The 12,529-nt window shown below is 47.8% G+C and overlaps 1 protein-coding gene across 3 annotated transcripts in view; it reads left to right on the top strand.

Moving 5' to 3' along the window:
- Window positions 1-12,529, top strand: part of LOC143426178 (ras-related protein Rab-37) — an 83,778-nt gene that overhangs the window by 51,152 nt on the left and 20,097 nt on the right. The window contains exon 1 of one of the 3 annotated variants that reach the window (XM_076899418.1): window positions 7,811-7,984. The exons of the other annotated variants lie outside the window; for them this stretch is intronic. The gene's annotated coding sequence lies outside the window, so the exon portion shown is untranslated. Of the gene's footprint in view, window positions 1-7,810; window positions 7,985-12,529 lie in introns of those variants that run through there. 3 annotated transcript variants of the gene reach the window in all.

Genomic DNA, 12,529 nt, shown 5'->3' with positions numbered 1-12,529 from the left:
GACGTTACCGCGTTACATCGTCGATAAGAAGAAACTCGCGTGGAACGGTTCAGCCATTCAAACGTCAGAAAACCGAGATTCCACCGCGAGGACGTTAAAACTTTCCAAACGCCGTCGCGTGCGCGGAAACTCGTTACGCTCGTCGCGACGCCAACTACGATTGCCGTTCTGTCTCTCGCATACTCTCGTCGACGAATTTCTATGGAAGAGGATTTTGGCAGATATTGTCAACGATCTCAAGTTCGCGAGGAAATTAAGCGCGTTCAGCGAGTTTCGCTCGAGTTCTAGGGACTGGTCCTCTCTGAGGTGGATTCGAACGTGGTTCGTATCCCGTTCTCAATTGTACCAGCGGATATAAAATGCGAACGTTCTCGATTTTACCGCGGTTTGTCTCCTGACCCGTTGTCTCGCGCGCTGTTTCACCCGATTCATTTATGCGAGGCATTAAATATGCACGTTTTAATTTTATACGGCTGTACCGCGGGTCGATCGATCGACGCGTCGCCCGGGAAAATTTGTGTACCATTGAACGAGTTCGGGAAACCGGAAACGCTGGGAAATATTATCGAATCTGTCCGCGTTTATTTCGTATCGGGGAATAAACGGGAACGCGCGCGAGGTATCGCGACGAGTGCCTGCAAGATTACTTTTTTTTTCACTCGTACAAACCATTTGGGAGTACGTAGAAATTGTACAATTTAAAAGTTCGCGTGTGCTCGCCGGTTTTTCAATTTCCGAATTTGCAGACTTTTTTCATCCGATAGTTCCGTTGTTCGCCCAACGCGATTTATTCGCAAAGTTAATTCGACGAGCAACGCATCGCGGATGTTTTGCCACGGTTGCACCCGGCGGTCTTTCACTGCTCCCCGGATTTAAGTGATTGGCTACCAAAGTAACGTCCCTCCGAAAGCAATTTGGTTAGTGTTCCCCAAAGCTAAGGAAACCGACGCGAACGTGTTTGTACGCGAAGAAAGTTTGCGGCGGAAGAATAGGGTGGATTCGAAATGTAAATAGAAGTCCACTCCCCTGAAAACGCGGCTATTTGCGAATCGAATAGCTGGGGAGCTTCGAATCGCTCCACTCTCGCATGGATTACGAAACGATAGCGAGTCGTAGATAATTTCTGTCACTTTGAATTGTGTTTGGCGTTTGAACATTCGTCGATCGACGAATGGCCGCAGCGAATGAATAACATCGGATCCACGTAGGATTGTCCACGACTTGAAAATTAATTTCGCTCCCATTTCAAAGGAAATACCGACACACCACAATCGAGTGCACCTCTAAGTGCATCAAAGTTACCGCAACCCTTTACCATGTCACCACGTTCGTCCGCCACTCGATGAACAACAACAAGCTACGCAAACACCGTCCCGCAACAGAAACCGCATCGTACCACCTCGGTTAGTGTCACGCTGCAGCCTTCGTTCCACGAAAGAGGGCCACGAAGGAAATCGAGAAAATTTTTAACTACCGTCTCCGCCCATTTTATAAGATAGAGCGTATAATTGAATCTCGCGGGAAAACAAGGGTAGATTTAGGTCAGTTCGGTCCTCCAGCGTTTCTAGGACAAACTGACTCGAGTCTTCGAAGCTTTCAATCTTTCACCATGGGAAAATAAATTTAGTATATTAGTAAACTTCAATCTTTTTACGAGGGACGTGGAATTGCTGCTATTCTTCCGCTGAAAAGCATCGAAAGTGGATAACGTAGTCTGGTTCTCAGAATTCTCTTCTCGAAAAATGTAAGAAGCGTCTCGATCGTGCTATCCGTCATTGATCTTCAAAAGATGGAGAAGGATAAGGACACCGTATCCACGACCTTGCGGACCATCGAGCCGCTTCCCCGAGGGATACGTCCCATACTCGCCTCCATACATTTTTCGCTCCTCCGCCGTTGAAGAGTCACCTCTCCCCTTATCCAAATGGGCAAATGGCCGCCCGCCACTTCGCCTTCGACCCAATCCGGCCGATTTACGAGCGCCTCCCGGTGCAGACACCCTGGCGACGCGTCTCAGACGCGATCAGACGCCAGGTCGATGCAGAAACTCTGAACGCGGCTTTCTTTCGAGGGACAAGCCGTCGACCGACGAAACGGAGCAGCTGACGTCCAAGGTGGTTGACATTTACGAGCGGTACCTGCTGCGAGATCTTGTTCCCCAGGAACGGGTTCGCGCGAAGGAGTCAGCGGAAAATTTTAAATTAGACGAACCAGACGAGGGGTCGAACTGTTGGTATTGAGAATGATGTGGGTTTTTTTTAAAGAGAACGGTGGTTACTGGAGTAGAGAAAGGGATGGCGAGAATGATTGTTTGGGGTGGATGTGCAGTGGTTCTTTGGTTGATTAAATAGTGCTGTAGACGATGGAATGGGTTAGATTTTGCAAGAGCATCGAATTTATTTAATTAATAGTGCAAGAGAGTTGACGGAATTCTGAAATTATTTGAGATTTGTAATTTAGAGTACTTTTCTGTTTGTGGTGGTATTTCTTGGAACGTGTATCTTTAAACAAAGATGGTGCACGACTATGAGGATAGCGAATAGCGTAACTTGCATTCAGAGGATACTGCATCTTGTTTGCGATTTTAATTTACCGAAAAGGAGATCGATAGAGCTCTTGGGAGAGCAGCCACGTTGCCCAGGGCGATTTCAATAATTTGCAACACTAATTTATGCGTGCTAATAACAGAGATTCTAGGGGCAAGGCTGCTCATAACTGCACAGTCTTCCGGCGAGTCGGGTAAAGGAATATGCCTGCACGGTATTAGCAGGGAACTCGGTTGTATTTTATTGTTCAGAGGCAACACCGGTTATATTGAAAAATGCGATCGTTCGCGTGAGCTAAATGAAAGAGTAAGGAAAGCGAGATGGAGAAATATCACAGCGGTGCGTCGAAATTAATGAAACGAAAAAGATCTTTCATAATCCTCATGGTGTTTAGAAATACGCAACGCTAAAAGGGCTAGACGAGAGCAAAACGTAAAGCCAACAACTCGTACCATGAATTATCAAAATAATCACTGTACAACGTACAAACCCAGTTAAGTAGCTCAGTAAAACGAAAACGAGGAGCTATATCGTGAGCACGATCAACACATCACCGCAACCCTCTAATTAGAGTTCCACGTATTCACGTCGAGAATGAATGCCACCCCTGTGCCTCCGCTGGCCGCGTACCACGTCCGGGGGACGCGAAAGCATAATCGCGCGTGTTCATAATCCACCAGCGGTGTCTCGATTACGCGATCGCCCACGGACACGATTACGCGGCCTGGCAATTAATTAACGGGACGACCCGGTGAAACGCGTGTGCCTGTCTATTAAATTACGACGACGTCGCGTCGGATCGTCGAGCGACCCGAAATATCCGGCCCGCGTGCGTCACGTATTTCGCGGGGGGTGGCGCGGTTCCACGGGACCGTGAAACGGGATCATAATTCAAGCATCTAGAATTTCCTGACGCTGCGAAACGATCGACCGTTCCCGAGGAAATAAAATATGAAGGGCGAAAAAACGAACCCCGCCTCTGGTTCCGTTCCGCTTCCGCGTCCGTTCGCATAACCGATGCTCTGGCAGGGATTTCGGGTGAAATCGATCGCGATGGTGTGCGAAACGCGAGCGCTGGGACGATACGAAACCCGCGTGACGCGAATCTTCGCGGAGCGAGCCAACGAGATGTGGAATTTTCTGTTTTACAACGTTTCGCTGGACGCTTCCGGTGGGGGTTACGTAGCTCGGGGTGGCTTCTAACGAGCGAGCTGCCCGTCCTTTTATTCCCCGTTGCGCTCTCGATTTTTTATATCTTTTAACGCCACTTTAATACGGCCTGTTCCCGGCTTTTATGGACCGTTACGTCGAGTTAATTACCTGCGACCGCTCCTCGAATAAGTATCTACCATACGGACACGCTTTGAATACAGTTCTGCTGTATCGATATCTTGTTCCAAGATTGTACGTTCATTTCTTAGGCAGCAAGGACTTCTCTCGAAATTGCTTCCGTTCTGTATGTAATCAATCGCAAGGCCAATTCATTAGAAGGTAAAGTAGAAGAGGAAGCTTTCATTTTCCGGTTAGACGTTCTGGTTTTATCAGCGCGGAACACGATAGCGAAGGGAAACGAGGGGAAAATTGCATTATGTTTCCGTGTCGGGAACACAGGAAAGAATCTGAGATCGTGGAATTCATAATATATAAATAAAGCGAAGCAACTAATTGCTCCGAGCGGCTCCTTTCACGCGAATTTTTCATACCACGGAAACGTTCATCACCGTTGCGGAGCAACGCTGAACTCTCCTTTGCCGTCCGTGTCCTTCGCGGGCTTAATTATACTTCCGTCAGACATACGACTCGTCCGCCGCGCCGACAAACGCGCGAAAAACACCGAAAACTACCCGGGAAAATGTAACTGCCCGACGGCGTTAATTCCGTTACGTTGAGACGCGCGTACCAGTTTTTGTTCGCGTTTATTAACGCTTAACGCGGCGCGGTACACAGGATGTTACCATCCCTTCGCTGCCAGAGAAGTACCTCAGACGTGAAGCGAGTAATTTACTCTGCAGCTGTTATTATTCAGGGAGCGCCGGGCATAAAAATATTCCCCGCGATTAATCGTTTCGAATTTCAACGCGTCCCGATGATAATTAACATCAAGATCCTGTAATCATTAGTCAGCGTTCGGACGTTTACGCGAGAAACGCGCGAGAGATTGAGATCGTTGAATTTCAATGCGAGGGGAGACAGAAAGTGAGACGCGGGAAACCAGCCGGATGGATCGAGACGCGACTACGATTTTCAATTAAGGTCGAAGGGTAATGGCTGGACGAAATCGCGGCTCCTTCGTACAGAAACTTAACCCAGATCGTTCGCTGGTTCAATCGCAGCCAGGTTTAACTACTTGTTTGGTTGAATTTGTATATCCGAGATGGCGAAGTACTCTAACGGATTGTTTCTGTTTGCACAGAGCTGGTTAAAATAGATATCGATTAGTCCAGGGACGATATGGAGGAATATTTAATAAAATAATCGAACCGAACGTATTTTTACAATTTCAGAGGGATACGAGGGTACGTTCATAATTTGAAAGAGCAAATTAAATTGTATTATTCCGCCAACCATCCCACCGTGATACAGGAATCCAATTATACTAACGAAGTACCTGTTACATTGTATCAGTGACGTGTTTGAAAACCAACAAAATACGAGTGCGAAGGGAAGTTTTCGAAAAATTTCGCCAATTAAACTTTTTATAATATCCGCGAACAACGAACGCGAAACCCGTCCGGCCGTCCTACTGAAAAGCAAGGAATATTCTGGGAAATATCAGCAGTCGGATTTCCTCGGGACAATCGTCGACCAACGGAACGGAAACCGCGCGCGCGTTACTCCCGATTTCGCGTGTGTCCCGTTTGCCTCGCGAATTACGCGGAATCGCGACGAAAAAGGGGTAGCAAATAACGCGGAACGTTCGAGCGCGTTTGCAGGTTTTTCACGAGCTTTCATTGACCATGCGAGATCACGTTGCCGCGTTCAACCCCTTCGTCCACGGTTGGCCTGTCGGATTGTCGGCCATTTTGCCCGCTGTTTTCCACCGTCCCCGACGCATTTTACACTCCTCCGTCCCCGTGCTCGGTAATGAATTTCGTTTTTACGCCAGCGAGAAGAAACGTTTAGGATGTTTTCACCGCGCTCTGGGTTCTTCGTGCCGCTCGACGGTTTTATGGGGTGCGTTGTTGGAACTTATAATTCTGAGGTTACGGTACGTTTAACACGATTCGTAAATACTTCTTTCTAAGTGTAGTTTTTTTCGTTTATTAAATGTTTTACGATGGAGTCGCGGACTACTGCGTTGCAAATTCTTTTGCTCGATTTATCTAATCTCGTGGCGATTGGAAACATATCACTTGTGCTAGATTTTGTAGCGTCATAAAATGAACTCCCGAATAGAGCCGATACATAAATTCTTATACTTCTTAACTCCTAATCGATTTAGTAAGAGAATAATATATTACTCGATAATATGGCTTATAGATAAGCTCGTTCTCGCGTGAATCTACCCCCGAGTTAACACGGGATAAAGGACATTTTAAATAAAACCAAAATCGACTTAACTCGTGATTCGTAGTAAAAAAAAAAAATAGTAACCGTGAAAATGATTCGATAATAATCCAACGCAGCACTATAGATACTTTCAATAATTTCGCGAAACTAAGTAATTTACATTTTACACATAACCGCGCCATTCGCAAAAATGCATATAACTCGAGTAGCCGCTGGCGTACCAAACGTTGATCACCAATCACGCGCTTACACACCCCGACAAACGACCGATTAAAGGCTCCCTAGTACCGCGCTCAGTCCCGTCGAAACCACCCCTCGACGTAACACGCGTTCTCACCTTTCGTATCGGCCATTCACCGAATCAAGTGGCTCGATTGCGCTCGTCGACGAGGTTACAACAAGCGCAGCGACACGCAGCACCCACTTTCGGCCCTCCGATCGGCTATCCCAAACGGCTACCCCAAGGGCTCCCGACCGCCTCCGCGTCCCCCTCGCCTTTCGAATTTCACCCGAACCGCGGCGTGGGTTCGCCAAAAACGTCGCTCGAACAATCGACGGGACAAAAACGAGCAAACGGGACGGAATGCAAATAAACGAGGGCTGAAAAAGCGGGAAAAAATGAAGCTGGTAAAGGATGGAAGGACGGGAGGGTGGATGAAAAAGGTGTATAGAGAGAGAGAGAGGTAGGACACGCGCGTCGTGCCGCGCGAGCAACGTATTTTCCAAGCCGATACGCTTTCCCTCGCCCTTTTTGAGACGCCAACCCTGTGCGCCGGAGCCCTCCTCCGCCTCTGCCTCCGGTCGCCGTCGGTTTCCCTTTCTCCGTCGGCTTCGTACCGCCTCGCCGGCTCTGGAAATAGTCGCCACAAAGCGATTCCCCGTGCTCCTCGCGCTCGACGCGATTATCAGTGGCGCCGCGGCGCTTTTCGTCCTCCGGCGTTATCGGGACACGTGCTGCCGCGCGACTCGCGGAAAACCTCGCCGTACGCCGCTTCCGCGCAGTTTTCCTCGTTTCGCGTGGCGAGGCGCGAGCTGAACGCTCGCTGGTGTGAACGCCCAATCCGTGTCCTTGATCTTCGGATCCTCGATCCGGACGATAAGGGGGGAACCGTGATACTGCAGGGCGACCAATGGCGTCTGGCAGCGTCTGGTGACAACACTGACAGAATTTTGCGAGTGCGAATACGAGATGGAAGCGTCGATATGTTACGGTTCGAGCAGTGTCGAGGTTCTTCGCTCGCGAAAGAATGGCGCGCAGTAATCTGGTTTAAAGAGCCGCGGAGATTTAATTCCGCCGCGTGGAGTCGCAGGATAATTGCAGTTGAATCGAGGGACGGCTGGCTGCTTTCCGGGAAATAATCAACCAGTGGAATTGTTCGCCCGAAACGAGGCGACGCCTCTGTGACTTAATCTCGGAAGTTTGAAAACACTTTATCGCGTCCGGGTGAACGGTGATTAAATTGCAGTTCGAATCGGGGAGGAAGGGTTCGTCGAGAGCCGCGTTCGTGCGTCGATAAAAGGCAGACGGTGCTAGAGTTGGGCGATAGAAGGAATAGTGCGTGTAATCTGATGTGCAATAATTGTCAGTAAAGAGCGAAGTGTACAACAGCTGTCAAGATAGTGGAAAGGTTCAAGCAGCGTTCATTTGTGTTGAAAAGAACGATAACGTCGGCCGGCTCGCGGCGGAGATGAATTAATTGAAAAAAACGAATTAACTTCGTCGAGTAACGTGAAATTAAAATAGTGGAACAGTTTCCTCTTTTTTAAATGAAAGGTAATATATAATGGCGCGGTAGGGAGTTATAACTAGCTGAAACTGTGCTGAGAAAGATTACAACGGTCGCGATTCAACCGAATAAGAGGAGTTAATTGGGGCTGGCTTTGTGAGAAAATTGAAAATCGAGATAACGCCGGGCAGAAACAGAACGGTTTGTACGTGGTAGCACACCTACGATTCTGATGTAATTTAATCCTGTTGCGGAGGGTTATAATTACGATCGAAATGAAAAAGATCGGCTAATTGGAGCCAACGCGGAACTCCCTTTCTTTCTTTCTCTCTCTCTCTCTCTCTCTCTCTCTCTCTCTCTCCCGCTTTCTCTTACGTTCCAACCCGTTAAATACGACGGCATGAAAAAAATAAGAGCGGGTCCTGGCGAATTCTAAAAAGCTCAAGGTGTAACGAACCTCGTTTATAACCCGTGTCATTGACTAATGGCTGCTCGCGTTGAAATTTCTTCCCGATAGGAATATGCGCGTATTTTTACATTCTGTCATCGATCAATATGTTCCGAGCAATTATTTTTTGCTTAATGACCTATCTAAGTGACGCTAATGGATAAAGGTAACAAATTCTAATGGAAATTGTGTCGCCCTGTGAACTGCCGCAATTACTTACGCCTGGGAAATAATTCTTTCGTTCCCGCGAATAAATGACGGGCATTACTATCGCGATACGATGACGATCAACGCCTATCTCGGGGCTATTCGATTATGTGGGTCACGTCAGCCCACAGAAATTCATCGTCTCCAAGTGGCTCGCGCACCTCCGCAATTATTTCTATTTCAGACAGGACTAGCCGCTGAAAAGTTACGGAGGCGTAGACAATGGCTGCGGGATTCTTCCAAAATGAAAACTAATTCCTAACGGTTTACCAGCAAAGATACGAGCAATACGTTTTCCACGTTTCAGACGAACTTCTAACTCTCCATAGTTATCCTTTAACGCGAATCATTTTCACGATTCCACACGAGACCACACCCTTCGTACAACTTAACTCGAGACCAGAGCACGAAGTATCATCGCCCAGGCAACGTTCCATCTTGCATCGTCGAATCCTCCGCAACATGTCACCCACGAGATCCCATCATTTGTCTCTCGTTCGATGAAATCTCATGAATCGCGTCACGGCTCGATCGCGAGTCGAGAAACTTAGCCGCGGTCCTAATAAGCAACGCCGCGTGATTTATCGCGACGTTCGACCCGAGGGGTTGACGAGGAATCGCGATCCTGGAAATTCGCGTTCCACGTCCGCGGCGTCGTTCCGCCTCTCTCCTCGAACGCGATACCAGCGATGATTTACAGCCGACGAGGTGTACGCGCGCGGGCCTGCTGGTATCGTCCTCGTTTCCTTCGGCTCGCGATAGCCGCGAACGAATAATGGCGATTCGTTAACGCGCGGGTCAGCGCCACGTGGGCCGCGAGGAGCCCGATAGCGAGCGTGTCGACGGGGAACTCGTATCTACCCGCGACTGGTGTACCGGTTTCAGAGCCATACGCGTATAATTACGGGTAACTGGAACTCGCCGGAAGCCAATAAAAATTTGCACGCTCGATAAACGTGTTGTTTATTGGTTGATTAGAATAATTGATTTAATGGGGCTCGTTAATTAATAGAATATGGACAGTGACAAGTGGGGGGACGCTGGTGCACCTTTCACGCGTGCGATATTGCGGTTTTCAGTTTCATTTTGCTGTTTGTCGACGAATGGCGGCGTCGAACGTAAGTTTTCATAGAGTGACGCGATTTTCAGTGACGGTTGATTGAATCCGCTTAGTTCAGATTGCACTTGGTGAATTTTCTATGTGGTTTGGCAAAGGATGAAATAGTTGAAAGTTGAATATTACAAGTTCCACTAAAAACGAGAACTCTCGTCTCCAGTGAGAAATGAAGAATGTTGCAACATGAAAGTACGATATGATAACTCTGTACTATGCACAGTGTTATCTATAAATTTCCTAGCGGAAGACGTAAGGGAACGTAATGTTAATTTGTAATGGCTCGAGAAGCGAGGGATTTTCCGTCGAGTAAAGAGAGAAAGACCTCGAAGAAGCGTCTCCACGGAGAACCGGGTAAGAATCGTCGACGAAAGACGCGCGAGACTTGCCTTCTTCTCCCTGTCTGGCGACCCTTCGTCGAACGGGACAAAGCGGGCGACTAATGTGCCGTAAACGGAATCAAAACGGTTTCCACCCCTGAGCCGCTGCACCACGAAGGGTGTTTGCGTCGTTAATGTCAACCGACGACCTGGCGCACCGTGCCGAGGCGTTGCTCGATATTACGCGATTTATAATTAATCGACACCCTCCATCTACTTGTTATATAATATTCATGCTCGGTTCGCCACGTCGAGGCGAGCGTTTTAAAAATAGAGCCGCGAATTTTTAGGGCGTACAACGCTCGTGGAAATAAATAGACGGGTGTTAATGACTCGGGAGGGGGTTCGCTCGAGCGTTTCAGATCGGTGATCCTGCTCGAGCACTTTCTTTAATCGTCCGCGTTCCTATCTTTAAAAGTTGTCGCACCGCGTTCAAACGTTCTCGAAAAGGCAAAAGTTTCGCTTTCAACAAGTTTCAGTGGGAGGATTTTCGAAATTTATCCATGGACGTGAATAGTTGTGGGTATATAAAAGGAGGGATTAAAAATGAAATGTTAGATCGGTCGATAACAACGATTTGCTTGTGGTTTCCATCTGTATTAATTGGGACAAACATTTGGACACGCTACGCGGATCGGATCGTTTTTACCTGTCGCTCGGAAATATCTCTCTCTCTCTCTCTCTCTCCCGCAGTATTCCCATTTAACTTTCTGAAGTGGAAACTCCGCTCTTTAATCATTGCACTTTATACGCTTTTTATTCGCCGGTTGAGCATCGTCTCCTTCGGGTGGAACGAGCGGGCGCAAGACCGCCGCTCGGCGCACTCCTCTTTAACGTGCCGCGCGCATTTCGCAGGATCCGCGGGAATACTTTGCGGAGCTAAAAGGGGGGAAGAGCGAAACCTTTGTGCCGTTTAACTGGCGTACGTGACATTTCGCGTCCCCCCCCGCGGCAAAAAGCGGAAATGGACCGCGAACGGAATCCAAATGAAATCCACCGTCCGGTGTTTTCCACTTTTTCGCCTCCACGGCGATCGCTCGCTACATTAATTGCGCCCCTTTGTGCCGCTTCGCGGGGTTTCTGCGAGATTTCGCCTCTGCTCAGACGCGCTCGCGTATAGTTGGGCACGCATACTTCCTCGCGACGTACGTACGATCATTTTTGCTCGGATATGGCGAGGCTTTAACTTGCTAATTGCAATCGTAATAGTAATTATGATATAGACTGACAGTAAGTGCTGGTTCACTCGTATACAGAGATTAACATGTGACTCTCGCAATTATAAGTTTAACCATCTGGAAGCACGTGTATAGTGAAGTTGCTAGCTTTTACGGCTCTTTCTCGTATTTTCAATCGCGTCGTAAAAATTCCACGTTACACCAGGATCGCTTTCACCGCGATGCATCGATCCCCTGAAATCTATGCGATATCTGCACCCCTACGCGGTCGGAGGGTGCTCGCGTCGTTAATTCTCGCAGCGACTTCCCCGCATGCAGACACGTAAATACTGACCTGGGTGAATGGTGGCGCAATATGGAGAAGGAAGTCGTTGTCGGAGTCCGCGATAATCAAGCAACGATAAAGAGGGACCCGGCCCAAATTTATTGAGGCTCACCGCGCGGCGATAAACCTCGCGTTTATCTGGAGAGGAGAAAAAGGGGTAGCGTTCGCGGGGGATAATGCTCGCTCGGAACCGTGGCTCTATCTAAACGTCCCGCTGAGTAATATCGGGTGATTCGGGGCTCTGATAAATCGAACTGTCATTTTGAGAGACGACATAAATTCCTTTTTTACAATTTCAGACGATCTCTTATATAATTAGGTTTTCGATGGTGTTTTTCTGTCCGTCTTTCAATCATAAGATTGCTTTTATGATACGAGTCACGTTGGCGCGGACCATATTCCAGATTCATCGATTTTATGCAAAGCTATTCTATATTTTATTGTGCGACATCGATTTCATGGAAAACAATTCCATGTTTTATTCAAAAGCTTAAAGAAATATCCCCATTGACATAACGCTGGTTATTAAAGGGAGATTCTTACGTGCGAACCGATAGTTGGATACTGGAGGCTGGCTCGTGGAATTTAATGAAATATCGAGTTTCAGGTCAATATTTAAATTCTATCTCCGCACGTAATTTAATAACCAAAATTCTGGCTATATTAGAATTCTATAATGCGGAGATGATCATCGATCAAGAGAGAGAGAGAGAGAGAAGGAGGGGAAAAAAAGATAGGAAAATCCTTAATAGAGATTTACTAGCTGGAGAGAATTCCGGCTTCCCAGAATTTCCATCGAACGGAATTAAATTCCTATGAACGGATTCGCAGAAATTCATAAGTCACTCGCCGCTAAACAGGAAATCGATAGTATCGCGTGCGACTAGCTTGGATTCCGGTGGAACGGGACCATTATTGTTGAATCGCGAACCCGTTTGCAGGATCTTGCTAACGCGATTAACGTCCTGGAGAGTTTCGCTATAATCTATCAACCCTTGACTCTGTCCTTCCCACCGTCTGGTCCTTTTTAATTCGACGCGAGAGCTTTTCCTACGTTTCTACGTGTGAGAGTAACCGCGTCTTTGAAACGTTCG

This window comes from Xylocopa sonorina, chromosome 8, assembly GCF_050948175.1.
Source record: "Xylocopa sonorina isolate GNS202 chromosome 8, iyXylSono1_principal, whole genome shotgun sequence".
NCBI lineage: Eukaryota > Metazoa > Arthropoda > Insecta > Hymenoptera > Apidae > Xylocopa > Xylocopa sonorina.
The sequence above is the reverse complement of the archived record's forward strand: the minus strand, read 5'-3'. Positions and strand labels throughout refer to the sequence as shown.